Here is a 15,098-nt window from a genome sequence, read left to right as displayed (position 1 = left end):
CAATTATTTTTGAATTCCAATTGAGAAAGAACGATGAAGGTGGCCACAAAGAACATTCTTGGTTATAGCATGAAGTATTAATTAGATGTGGGAACTATAGTTGGAAGCAAACATGAGGTTTGCATTTCAGAGGAATGTTACCTTACAATGGAGCGTTACACGTGGTGCTTGTGGATGCAGCATTTGTGCCTGGTGAGATGCAGAGTCCCCAGTCAGGGTGCTTGTTCTAATAATGACTGTGAACATGTCTGTGTATAAATCAGAAAAAGTCAGACAGGGAGACATCACGGTAATAGGTGGAGAAAGTCCTGCTTTACCACTCAGAGTAAGCTAATGCTCTCATTTTGATTGCCTCTAGCAGTCCCTATGCTATTCAAGTTCTGTTGCTCTCCTGCACACAATTCCTAAGACTAGTTCAAGGACTGGTTTAAACGAGGACCTAAACTTTAGTTTAGTTTAGTCACCCAGGCATGGCAGAAGGTGACCAGTGAGGAAGTTGGGAAAGGTGCTGTTCCAAGATTATCAGCTAACACAATGGCAAAAATGACAGCTACTTGATAAAAATTTATTTCGGATACTTGTTCAAAATTGATGAGGAATAGGAATTTCATTTCACATCCACACCTGCCTCCAGTGCCCCAGGCTATACAATATGCATGGAAGAAGGGAAGGTATTTATAATCCATGTACTTAGCATTCTGTGTTCAATTTCGATTACCCTTGGTCTTCACAGGAGCTGACTGGAGGCATCCAGTGATCTGTATGTGCTGCATGTTTTCCTGATTTGTTTGAACAGACCTCTTTGTACACGTGTTTCTAAACTCAGTGATTGCTTTCTGAGGGTTAGTTCTTGGTCAACCCACAAATCTACCCACAAACTACAGGAATGCAGTTCAGAGTGGTTTTTTTCTTATTTCAGGTCTTTGCATTCATCATGCCCGAGACAGTTTATAAGCCAAACTATTTTAGTTACAAAGCTTCATTTTTGGTGTATATAGATCCTCTTCATTTTTATATTGTTCTTTTTGAAGATTTCCATTAAACATTCTTGACTCAGTCTGAATGATGTTACTGCAGTGGTTTCTTTAGGGCATTGATACTTGAAAAAACCCATCTTCTATTTTTGCAGGGACTTTGGGAAGGTGTGTCTCGAAGTGAATTTTATGTAGGGCTTAGGCTGGGGTAGACCTTGCTCCTTCTGACTGATGCTAGGCTAAAAAAATCAGAATTTCTGTTTTGTTTATGTATCAGAGGAATCTTGACAAGCTTTGAAATTATGACTCAGTCTTGGAAGTAAATATAAACCATCCACACAATTAAAACGAGCTAGCATTTTTTAGTCTCCTGGACACAGAAGCAAAATTCCTTAGTCAGAATATCTTCTAGGAAAGTCTTTGTTCCTCTGGGAGCAGAGCAGCAGCTCTGCATTCGGTCTGTTTGGCCCAGCTCATATTGGCTCTGATTTCTTTGTGGGTTTAAAACTGCTCTTGGTGCCATCAGCTTCCAGGTGTCTATTCCTGTACCTTACTTCTTAGTGTTCTTCTTGTCCCAAAACTCGTGGGAGCATTGACCCGGTGTGCAAGCCAATAACACAGAGTCAAAGTATTAGCTATTTATTAGCAGTTCGGCGCAGAAATGGGTGCTAGGGGTTTTTTTCCGCAAACCTAGCACACATGGCATTGAAACAGTCATTCATTTATACAGTGTAAATTAATGTAATTAACATAATCATTGTTTATCAACCTTTTACTGGTGCTCATAATTCCTTATCTTGAAGCTGATTGGTGTAAAATGCCCTCGTCTTCAATTAAAGGTACAGTGCCTCTTAATTGTACTGCACAGGCTCAGTGGGTGGGGGTCTTCAATGGGAGGCGGGTATCCTAACTTCTACAGGAGTGGTTTTCGTGTTGTAATTAGTCAAATTTACCCATAGGGCACATTTCATGAGGTATAGCCAACTTTCTTGGGCAATCAGCCCATTAGAGTTTCCGGTACCTGGTTTTAGGTCCTTCTGTCCCATTGTCTTGTCAAAAATTAGCAGGTACACTGATTTGCTAGTTTTAACAACGCAGTGAATGCCTTTGGGCAGTGTACACTTGAACGCTTCCTGGCTGAGTGAAACTCCTCATTAATTTCCTTTCTTACCCTGAATTCCCTCTGGATCTGTCTGTTGAAGAGGAGAGTGCTCGCAGGGCTCTCTGTGCCCCTGGCAAATCTGCGAGGAGCTTCGGGGGGAGGGAAAGGGGAGACAGGAGAAAATAAATTAACACAGACTTGTGATGTGGGCATGCAAAAATAGAGGAAACAGATGGGAGAGATGAGGACAACAAGGAAGTGAATATCCCTGAAATTGCCATGTGTAGGGGCTAGTCATTTGCCCTCAGTTAGGAGCATTCTTTCTGAAAGCTTGACTCTACAAAACCATGGCTAGAGTTAATGTTGGGCTGTTGTTTCAGAGCTTTTTCGGCTCTAAATTACTTTCTGTGCCTACACCAGTGGCTAGGTCAACTGTTTCACAGACTACCTTCCCTGCTTTTATCAGTCCTGTGTGCTAACAGGGAGAATTTGTGGGGAGAAATCCCTGGCAGAGCCCTTGCTGTCCGCGAGGCAGGGAGCCCCAGAAGGTCAGATGGTTCTCCATGGATTCCCAACACTGGCTCTGGGAGCTGCTAATGGCCCCCAGACACTGGTTCACTGGTCAGAACAGGTTTCTTTAGCATGCCAATAACCATGGAGAGCGCAAAAAATTCTTGAGGCCGTAAAAAGGAGCTCTATGCAAATATATTCTTCCCTTTTTTCCCTGAGGGATCCAGGATAATGAGCTTTATATGCAATACAATTCCATTTCTGAATCTCCTAAATGCAAGAATGGAAAATCCTTTCTGCCTCTGTGTGTGGTGTTACTCTATTCTTGCGAGAGAGGTTTAAAATGATTCATATTCAGCAGGACTTCATTGTGATATTTAAAATACTATTATAAGCTGTTTAAAGTACTATTATGAGCATGGCTGTAATTTTTTAACTGTATTTAGGAGATGACTTGGCTTGAGACCAAAACTGGTAATTTTGAGAACCAATATTTTCTCTGTTGTTAAGTAACAAAGGTGAGCTCTTTATTTTCTGACTCAACCTTAACAATTGTACAAAAGGGTATTTCTTACTTTTTTTTTTTTAGGCTTAGATTGCTGAAAAGTGACAGTTCAGTCAAAATGATAGTGGTTGTTGCATGTAGCACTATTAGCAGATCAGTTCCCCACACTTTGTAAAAGAAAGTGCTCTCCAAGCCTTCATCACTGCTAAGCTATGCCAGAAACTGGGATTTTTAATTGCACATTCTTTGTATTGGGCTGAACTACAGCACCTGATTTTGGCAAACTGTGATGACTCTCTAGCTCTTCCTGTAGCCACTTCTAACCTAGGCTGAGCACTCTGATGATGTTTTGCTTAATTCACTCTTGCATATGTGTGCTTTATATGATAGTGAGAACTTACGTGGGGAGTTGTGTGAAAAAGTTGCAAATTGACACCTACCAAATTCCATAGTAGTTCCCATGCGTAGACATGCCCTAGTACTAATAGTTCATGTGGATAATAGAGATACTTGTATAATTTAGTATTAATAGTGAGTGCATCACAATTGAATTAATTGGTATTCTTCTGTCTGAAGGGACCTACATCAAAAGAGGCTGTGATGAAAAGTATGTAGAGTATGAACCACAACAGAAATGAAGCTTCTCTGGAGGCAATTCCAAACGCCATTAAGAGAACAGTTCATGAACTATTAATCTATTTCTGTGCTGCCAGACAGGCCTGTTTTTCTCAAGGCCAGAACCTAAGATCCAAAGCACACTAAGCTATCAAAAACCTTGGCTAACAAGGAAAGAGGTGGAGAGCTGCTAGATTCAACTCAAGAGGACATGCCGAGTAAAGATGGATAGCTTTCTGTCCACTGGAGCCAGCAAGGGCTGGGTAAATCTGCAGTACTTTGCAGGACGAGGCACGCTTACCAGCTTGGGTTCTCGGTCCCTTCGGTGTTCCTGTAGTGCTGCACTCCAGCCAACATGCCATAGAATCATAGAATCATTGAGGTTGGAAGAGACCCTTGGGATCATCGAGTCCAACCATCTACCCTACTCTACAAAGTCCTCCCCTACACCATATCCCTCAGTACCGCATCTAAACAAAGCTGGCTTGGACATGCAGCAGTGTACAAGTGTTGGTATGCTAATTCTGGAGGTGGTGGCATGGTCCTCACAGAACCAGCTCCAGAACTATCATCAAACTCCTCAGCGTTTCAAGCTGGAAGGTCTTCCATTCACAGCGTAGACATTCCCAAAACTGTACAGCAACAGGTGAGTGTTTCTCCTCCTCTATGTCTCTCTCCTTAGTTCTATGGCCATAGAAGAAAAGCAGAGGCAGCTGGGCTCAAGTGTCCTTTGAAAGAGGTGGTGAGTGGAGAAGGGAGCGATCCACCTTCTCACTTTATGCCTGTGGGTAAATCATAGAATCATAGAATCATTGAGGTTGGAAGAGACCCTTGGGATCATCGAGTCCAACCATCTCCCCTACTCTACAAAGTCCTCCCCTACACCATGTCCCTCAGCACTGCATCTAAACGGCCCTTAAACACAGCCAGGGACGGTGACTCCACCCCCTCCCTGGGCAGCCTGTTCCAACGCCCGACCACTCTTTGGGTGAAAAATTCTTTCCTAATGTTCAATCTAAACCTCCCCTGTTGGAGCTTGAAGCCGTTCCCTCTCGTTCTGTCACTAATTACCTGTGAGAAGAGACCAGCACCAACCTCTCTACAGTGTCCTTTCAAGTAGTTGTAGAGAGTGATGAGGTCTCCCCTCAGCCTCCTCTTCCTCATACTAAACAGTCCCAGCTCCTTCAGCCGTTCTTCATATGATTTGTCTTCTAGGCCCTTCACTAGTTTCGTTGCCCTCCTCTGTACTCGCTCCAGCACCTCGATATCTCTCTGAAGAAGTTTGGAAGACACAGGTTTATGTAGGTGTATCAGTAGCTTGCCACAGGCACTGTGAGAGGAGTCCCTGGCAGTTCCTGGTCGTACTAGGGCCTGCTGTGTTAATGCAATTGGAAAGGACTGCCAGCTCCCAACCTTGGGATCCACACTCACAGCTACAGCTTCAGGTGTCACTCAGACAAAAATGAAGGTACTGGCTAAGTACCTCTTCTTATGAAGAGCAATTGAAGGAGCTGGACTGTTTAGTTTGAGGAAGAGGAGGCTGAGGGGAGACCTCATCACTCTCTACAAATACTTGAAAGGCCCTTGTAGAGAGGTTGGAGCTGGTCTATTTTCCCAGGTAATAGCCATAGAACAAGAGGGAATGGCTTCAAGCTCCAACAGGGTAGGTTTAGACTGAACATTAGGAAGGAATTCTTCCCAGCAAGAGTGGTCAGAGACTGGAATAGGCTGCCCAGGGAAGGGGTTGAGTCGCCATCCCTGGATGTGTTTAAGAGTCATTTAGATGTGGTGCTGGGGGAGATGGTGTAGGAGAGAACTTTGTAGAGTGGGGTTGAGGGTTGGACTCGATGATCCCAAGGGTCTTTTCCAACCTAAAGGATTCTATGATTCTATAAGGAGAATGCCTTCCCTATGACTGTGGTTGGCTAGTGAGAACAGATTCATGGTAGGTTGGCAGCCCCATTTAGTTCTGTGCTGGGTGACATTTAGTGAGAGCTGGTCCTTTGGGAATTGTGCCCACAAGGACAGTAGAGAAAGAGATCATAACTGAAGTTCACTTCTGAGCTATAATGACACTGTGGCCTGCAATTGAAGCTGGAGCTTTTTATAATAACAAACAAGGGCAGCAGTCTATCAACTGGCACACTGGCAGTGAGAAAATTTAATGATACTTCTCAATAAAAGGTACAAAATTTCTCCTAAATGCTGTTTAAAGATACAATTTTAAAGGGGTTAGTAAAGAAGCGTTAATACCATCCAGAACAAAAGTAGAAAGGATATAATCCACATGGTTCCAACACAGCCTTTCAGATCTGAGCAGCAAGCCTCTAGCAACTGCTGACCAGATGGTAACTGCAGTAGCCCAGGAAATAAAGTTTAGGTTTGTGCTTTCCAAATCCCTTACTGCTGTTAAAAGTTTGTTCAACACAGCGTGTAATTGTGCAGCATGAATTTGCAGAGTTTTGAGGATTCTTCGTTACTCAACTCTAACAGCAAGCTGAGTCTGACCACAGAGGAGAGCAATGAGACAAACACAGGGACACCAACACGGCACACAGTGCTCCCAACACTGCCTGCAGCTCCACTGAAAGAGTCAAAGGTGCACTTAATAATTATCCCAGGTTCCCAAATTCTTCCTGGTTTTACTACACTTTATGCCTGGTACAGTTGTGTATTGACTGCAATAGAGCATGCAGATACTCAGGGATGCTTTAGATTATAAGCCCAGCTGTGGCAGCAAGAACAGCACAGTCTATTTCAGTCTGCTCTTAGTATCTTTTGGCCTTCCAAAACTGGAAAACCCACTGGAAACCTGAGAAGAATAAGAGAAGCAATAGGGAAGACATGACAATGTCTTCATGGGTTGTGTGAGGTGGTGGAACAGTACAAAGGCAAGAGAGATGCCATCCTTCTAGAAGTAATGTAGCCATGAAACCCTATTCTTAGTGCTGCAAAAGCTTTCAGGTGGATTACCTGTGCGCTCCGTGTCTGCAGAGGTACTGTCACAGTGACAGTGGTGTGCAGGCAGCATGTGTTATTTTTTGCAGACCATTCAATGCTGAATTGGCTGGAGTGGTGAAGCAGGAGGAGCCAATGCATCACAAGATACAGGGCTTGTAGCTCAAATAGTCAAACTAAGAGCTCACTAATTCAGAGGGGTTTGTCCAGGAACTTGGGCCTAAATGCTAAACTCTTTTTACTGGCAGTTGATACAGTGCCTGGCCGAACTCCTCCCTAGGAAGCAGAGGGGTAGAGAACACATAGAGCGAGGACAGAGCTGAAAGATCTGCGCTGGATCCTCAAGTGGACTTTGCTAAAGACATTGTTCCCACTGCTTTATTGTAGTTTTGTGTGTGTTTCAGTGAGCTACCTGGAGCTTGTGTAGACATGCTCGTATTGTGAAAACAAAACCAAACAAAATATAAGCTGCCTTTTCAAAGCACAAATCTCAATAAAGTTCTCAGAAAAGCAAATTAAAAGATTCAGAGAGATACTATCCTTGCAAGTTTCAGACATGCTTCCAGTTGCAATACCAGGATATGACCTTCTCACTTCAAGATGATAAAAAAACCCCAAACCTCAAGTACTTGTCCTATGATACAGTGTATTTAATTTATTTGTAAAATATAGCATAGACCTCAGAGAAGAACAGAAATATTTTTCAAGTGGCCATCATGTCAGAAAAACAGAAAGTTATGATACCATAGGAGTAGCTGGAACATGATGGGACAACTCACATGACTGGAGGGTCAAGACAGATGGCTAAAGGCTGTTTCATAAAGACAGGCACGGAGAAAGAGGAGTCACCATCACACTCAAGGAGAACCTTGAATGTATAGAAGTCAGCTATGGTTATTGTGGAGGCCCTATCAAATGCCTCTGGGTCAAGAACAGAGGGGTCATCTCCGAGGGGGATCTTACAGCAGGCATCTGCTACAGACCTCCAAATCAAGACAAAAAGGCCAACGAAGCATTCCATGGGTCACTTAAGCAAGCTTCAGGTCAACAGAACTTGTGTCTTACGGGTGACTTCAACTATCCAGACATTTGTTGGAAGAACAATACAGTATCTCACATATCATCCATCAAGTTCCTGGAATACGTAGAGGCCTGCTTCCTCATACAAATGTTAGATGTGCCAACCAGGAGTGAGGCGCTGCTGTGACTTGCTACTCACAAACCAGGCTGCTGAGCACACTGAAGGTTAGTACAAAGACAAGTGTTTTAGATTTTAGAAGAGCAAACTTCAGCTCGCTGAGAGCTCAGCTGGGAGAGATTCCATGGGAAGCTTCCATGGAGGATAAAGGAGCTAATGAGTGCTGGGAGCTTTCCAAGAACGCTCTCCTAGAAGCACAAAACCAGCTCATCCCCAGGAGAGTAGGCAGAGAAAGAGACCCCCTTGGCTTAACTGCAAGCTTCTGAGTCTGCTCAAAACCAAAAGAGAAGCATACCAGAAGCGGACCAATATCCATTGAGAAAAGCAGCATTGCCAGGGCTTGCAGAGATGCAGTTAGAAAAGCAAAAGCTCAGCTCAAATTGAAACTGGCCAGAGATCTCAAAAACTACAGGAAAAAGTTCTTCAGATACATTAGCAACAAGCAGAAACGGAAGGAAAATATTGGCCCGCTGTTAAACAGGAGGTGAATTAGTCACCAACAACATGGGAAAGGCAGAGGTTCTCAACACTTTCTTCACCTCTGTCTTTACCAGCACTGTTGGTGTTGGGAAAAAAAATCCAAGTTGATGCAAACACAGACCCACCGCCAGTGGAAGAAGAGTTGGTACAAGATCTATAACAGGAGCTCAACCTCTACAAATTAATGGCCCCTGACAATATCCCCTGGAGAGTGTTAAGGTTGGTCTTCACCTCTGTCTTTACCAGCACTGTTGGTGTTGGGAAAAAAAATCCAAGTTGATGCAAACACAGACCCACCGCCAGTGGAAGAAGAGTTGGTACAAGATCTATAACAGGAGCTCAACCTCTACAAATTAATGGCCCCTGACAATATCCCCTGGAGAGTGTTAAGGTTGGTGTTGTTGCAAGGTAGCTCTCTGTAATCTTTGAGAAGTCATGGAGATCAGAGGATGTCCCAGAAGACTGGAAGAAGGCTAATCCCATCTACAAGAAAGGGATTAAATGTCAAATGAAGCATGTGATTGGGAGAAGCCTGCATTCATTCACCAAGGGCAAATTATGCTTGAAAAACCTGATCACCTTCTACAACAAAATATCCTTCTACGCTGATGTGGGGTGAGCGGTGGACGTTGTCTACCCAGATTTCTCCAGGTAGAGAAGCGTCCTCCTATAGACACTGATGTGCTACACTCTAGACAAGTGGACTGTGCGGTGGGTGGGGAACTGGCCCACAGGCTGCACCCAGAGGGTGGTGGTAAATAGCTCTTTTTCAAGCTGGCAACCTGTCACAAGTGGGGTGCCCCAGGGATCGATACTGGCTCCAACGCTGCTTAGTGTCTTCATATGTGATCTGGATGATGGGATCAAGTGTATCCTGGCAAAGTTTGCCCATGGCACCAGAGTGTGGAAGTGGCCACTTTGGAAGGGAGAGCCACCCAGATAAGACCTGGATAGGCTGGATGAGTGGGCTAACAAGAACCTTATGAAGTTCAACGAAGACAAATGTAGGGTCTTGCACCTGGGAAAACATAATCCAGGAGTGCAGCCCAGGCTGGGGTCTGCCTGGCTGGGGAGCAGCTCTGTGGAAAGAGACCTGGGGGTCCTGCTGGACAAGCAGCTCAACATGAGTGAGCAGTGTGCTGCTGGGGCAAAGAGAGCTACCAGGATGCTGGGGTGCATCAACAAGGGCATCACCAGCAGAGAGACACAAGTCTTTATCCCACTCTACTCAGTGCTTGTCAGGCCACACCTGGAGTACTGTGTTCAGTTTTGGTCCCCACTATGCAAAAAAGATGTGGACAAGCTGGAAGGGGTCCAGAGAAGGGCCACCGAGGTGATCCAAGGACTGGGAGGCCTGCCATATGAGGAAAGGCTGAGACAACTGCGTTTGTTCACCCTTGAGAAAAGAAGGCTTAGGGGAGACCTTATCACCATGTTCCAGTATTTAAAGGGTGCCTATGAAGCAGAAGGAGGTTCTCTTTTTACAAGGAGTTATATAGGAAACATGAGGGGTAAAGGGTAGAAGTTACTCCTGGGGGCATTCTGATTGGACACAAGAGGAAAGTTTCTCACAATGAGAACCATCAACCTTTGGAATAATCTTCCCAGGGAAGTGGTGGATTCCCCAACGTTGGACACTTTTAAGATTCGGCTGGACAGAGTGCTGGGCCATCTTGTCTAGGCCACGTTTTTGCCAAGAAAGGTTGGACCAGATGATCCTTGAGGTTCCTTCCAACCTGGTATTGTATGATTCTATGCTTCTATGATCATTGTGTAGCTGCCTACCAAAGTCTGTAGTCATCCATGCCACAGCCTTAATTGCCTGCATTACCTGAAAGACTAATGCAATTTACAACATTTACTACATCATCAGCCTAACTATTTAAATGTTTAAAATGTCTGTCTTTGATAAATTAATATTCATAGGAGTGGCAACTATATAGAAAATACAGAAGATTTCTTCTAACCTCTCTTCAGCATAAAATATGTTTTACTATTAATTGTAATCCAATTCATCAGGAATGGAAACAAAGCTCAAGCCTTCTATACTATGAAACCAAAGTTGTTTTCTGGCTGTTCTGGAAGACAAGCCAAAAATCTCCCAGATGTTTATGTCTATGTATATAGGAAATGAGTTAATTTTGAAAATAATAAAGATAGTACCAGCTTGTGTTTTGTAAGCCCCTAGATAACTGAAACCTCTCTCTCACACCCCCTTTTTTTTTTTTTTCTTTGTGGAGGTGGGGGGCGATTGAAAAGCAATAAAGTGAAAGAAAGATAAAAAGGTAACTGTATTAAGACTTGAGTGTCTGAGATGATACAGTATTGGGAAATTATTGTGTACTGAGTTGTACGGTCTGGTAAAACAGGCCATTTAAATGCTACTTCCAAGATAGCTGTTCTAGTTGTAGGTGCATACAGGGCTGTCCCACAAAAACAAAACAAGGGAAATTGCTTGGAAGTGTCCAGCAATGCAGATAGGAAAAAAAAAAATCAGTTTGAACCATGGAGTGTTTCTCTTTGTCCAGAAGTTGTGCAGAGACACAGAGCAACTGAATGTCAGGGAAGTTTCTTCCTACCTTGGGAATGTACATTGCACTCGTCCATACAGCAGAACTTTCTTCTTGATGAAATTGGCCTGGCAAGAGCTAATTCCATCTTCAAGGCAGACTCCAAACCTGCTAATTGTTTTGGCTCCAGAAAAGGAAGTTAGCCCTGATAAATGGCATTTTAAGACATACACAGAGTATGAGTGCCTTTCTTACTAGGACCCTAAGGAACCACGACCCTGATCAAAACAACTGGTTAATTTTGGCTAAGGTCAGGAATGCCTAATCTGGGTATCAGTAAAGGGAAAGTACAGCTTCCACAGTGTATAGCTTCCTGGGGCTACAAGGTTCTCTCAACACAGGTCGCTTTTAGCATAACAATAAACAGTGGTTAAGTACATATTTAAGACTACTGCTGAGTGATTGTTTGTATGAGTGAATGTAAACACATCTGATAAGGACTATATGTAACCTTGACTTCATGGGTGCTGATCACAGACGCTTAAAGGTTGCCATGCTCACATAAGAGTTTAGGAAGCATATTTTTATTTAGGAATAATCAAAGGAAACAAAAATAAAAAAATAGGAAACAAAAAAAAAAAAAAAAGAAAAAAAAGGTCCTTTTGTTATTAAATGTGTCTGAGTGTCCGATTATACTTGAATCCATAAAGTGTTTCACTCACATCACAGAATCACAGAATCTTCATCGTTGGAAAGGACCTCTGAGATCACTGAGTCCAACCACGCACACACAAAAAAACCCCACAATCTCGGGCACTAGAGCATGCCCTCAAGTGCCACGTCTACACCTTTCTTCAATACCTCCAGGGATGGTGACTCCACCACCTCCCTGGGCAGGCTGTTCCAGTGCCTGACCACCCTCTCAGCAAAGTCATTCTTCCTCAGATCTCATCTAAACCTCCCCTGCCCCAACTTCAGACCATTTCCTCTGCTCCTCTCATTATTCCTTTGGGAGAAGAGGCCAACCCCCACCTCTCTACACCCTCCTTTCAGGGAGCTGGAGAGGGCAAGGAGGTCTCCCCTCAGCCTCCTCTTCTCCAAACTCAACATGACGCATTTCAAAGCACACTGGTTAACAATTATCATGTTTACCAAATTCATTGGTAATCACCATGCACAGGTTAACATTTGGCACTTAAAAAGCATGCCACGTTGTAAACTTCCAGGTTTCCACCACGAACTGGGAAGTCAAGTCATGAGTAAAGTTAGAAATTTCTAGAGGCAACACTCCATGTGAGTGTTTTTATTGACTGCTTCTTTTTATGGCCCTGTTAACTTTGTACCTTTCCTTCTAGAGAAGATATCAACCCTATTTGAGTTTTAAACCATTTTCAAGGGATAAATAAAAAATTGGTCATAACTGATAGAGAGCGGGGGAAGGTGAAAATGTATACACTGAGTTACAAGTATATAGGTATACATAATGTATCTATGAGTTACAAGTTGCAAAGAAATTTGAAGCAATTGCCTAATTCCAGTTGAACTGTACATCTTCAGGGCATTACTACTGTATCTTTTTAAGGGATGTGGTTTAACATGTCACATTATTCCTAATATAAATTTAAATTGCAATTTGAATTAAGGTGAACTGCATACTCCTCCTTGTTTCAACACTTGGCAATCTGATATGCTTTTTCTATGCAAAAACTTAACTGGATTGGAACAAAATCACCGTAAGACATCCCCCTTTGCAGATTCATTTACTTCATCTTTGCAGGAAGTTTTCCATTAAGTCACATTATAGCTCCTATCCTCAAAAGCATTTTGAGAGCTCTGTTCTGGTGCCAACAGTCTTCATATGGTGTTCATAAGAGAAAGGAACAGTACATTCCAAAATGCCATGCAGAGCACCTTCCCTGACTTGCTGCAAATACATTTCACAAATATTAGGGAAGGTGTTTAATGCTGAGCTCAGAAATTTATCTACTGGAATGTGAGGAGGAAATATTGCTGTGGTTTTGGTCAGATATTACAATATCTAGCAATGACTACTACCTGAGCTAAAATGTGGAGTTTCTCAAACAGAAATTAAAATTGTAATGCTAAACTGAGCCCCCCCGGCTAAATCTATTTGATGTATATATAATTAATTACCCATAGCTGAAGAAGATTAGAACAGGGTTCAAAGCTGATGAATATACAAAGGAAACTTCTTTCTTAGACAACAAAAATAGCTGTAAAAGGTCAAGGCCAGTTTATTAAGGCTTTGCTCCTAGGAAAGTTTCACCAGCATTAGTGAAGCTTTAGTTTCACTAGAATTCTAGTTCTTGAAGTGTTGGGGTCTCAGATGTGTATGAATTGTGCCATTCAAAACGTGCCAACACAGCTAATTTAGTTTAGCCTATTGGAATTTATTTACAGACAGTCATATCTTTGCAGGGTTGGGGTGGAAAGTCAGAACTGAAGCTTTAGGGAGACTAAGAGAAGCCCTGGAGCTTGTCTTTCCTTCTGGAGAGTCTGGATGTGTAAAGCTCTTATGACGCATCTAACTGAAGTCTGAGAGACAATAAGAGAAATGAGAGAAATACGAGAAAACTTAATTTCCCATTCAGAGCGAAGGCTTCAGCAACTAAAAAAAACCTCCAAAGACAAATGGATAAGAAATGGTTTGAGATTAGTTCCTAAAAAAGATTGCGTCAGCCAGGACGTGAAAGGAAGGGATGTAGTCTGAGGGGGAATTCATGCCTTCCTGGTTGTGGAAAGGCAAGTGTAGACTGAAGAAAGATGTGTACTGCAATATGTGCTGGCTCTTGCTGAACAAGAGCAGATTAATTGTTCAGTGGCACTACATACACAAGCACGTGTACGTTGGCAGTTCTGCAGGGCTCCTGTTCTGTGCACTTTGAAAGGTGGCTGGTGCTTCGAGGGATGCTATAGGAGAGAATTATGGTTAATTCTTAAAAGCTTCGACAATCCACTGTTTGAAAGATATCATACCTCAGGGCGGGTCAAAAAAATAGAAGCATACTACTGAGAAGTAAATCTCCAGTGAAGTAACACTATCTGAAAGCAGATACTAAATCAAAAAGCCAGCCCAGGTAGAAGAAACTGAGATCAGAGCCACAGATGAGCTACTTTATCCTTGTAAATAATGAAGTGTGGATATAAGAAAATTGAACTAACTGACTGAGACCCGAATGAAGTTTTTAAAGGATATAATATATATAATGACTTGTATCTTCTTAAGTTAAGATATAAGCCTTACTCAAGTAACCGAGAATATCTATTTCAAGGAACTGAAGCTTCAACTTTCTATGTGTTTCTAAGAGCTGTGTGTTACTTCTTTACCATACCTATGCTAATTGGCTATACCCATTTTTTCCTAGCCTTTTTACCAAAGGTTCTCCAAAGACTGGAAGTGTGTTTTTCCTATGATTATTTGCTATGGAATTATATTTTACAGTAGTTGCAAGCCCATCTTGATTTAGGATTTGTAGGGGAATGAAAATACAAAGGATTTGTTTCTAACTCATGTGCACAGTTTACTGACAGCATACTAATGATATTGCAAGCAAAATTAATTTTCTCTACCTGTCCCATAATGAAAACTTTTTGTGTGTTAGAAGAAATATATACTCCTTGGTACTATTCCATAGTACGCTATGAACAGCAAATCAAATTCAGCAAGAACTGAGGTTAAAGCAGTTAATCAGCTTCAGGGTAAAATCCTGAAGCCTTTGTTCAGAATGTCCTGTTGATTTACCAGGAAACTTGCATTACTTACTCAAGGAGTGAGCTTTATAGGATTGTTTACCATACTAAGTAAAGCACTCCTGAGAGGCAGTACAGCAATTTATGGCTGAATGTGGCAGCAATACCATAGAATGAACATGAAGTTTAATATATTTTAAAGGTACGTTCATTAATTCTTTTCATAGAAATAAAAAAAGTCTGTAACTGAGCCCCAGCTTATAAACTGCAGTATAATACACTTGACTTATAAAAGAGGTCAGATCCATCTCTTGAAACTACCTAAATATCAAAAAAAAAAAAAAAAAGTATTTATTGTATCTACGTATCAGTTGTCTTGACACATTTTCCACTCTAGAGTGTAGAAACCATTAACTCAGGACAGTGAGCTACTACAGCATTCCTAAAGTGCCACAGGATGGCAGCCTTTCAGAGTCGTGCATTCCTATTTTGTAGAAAATCCTGTAGTTCATTTTACTGCCTGAGAATTGAAGAG

This window comes from Calidris pugnax, unplaced genomic scaffold (genome assembly GCF_001431845.1).
Source record: "Calidris pugnax isolate Ruff unplaced genomic scaffold, ASM143184v1 scaffold42, whole genome shotgun sequence".
Taxonomy (NCBI): Eukaryota; Metazoa; Chordata; class Aves; order Charadriiformes; family Scolopacidae; genus Calidris; species Calidris pugnax.
Note: the sequence above shows the minus strand (reverse complement) of the source record.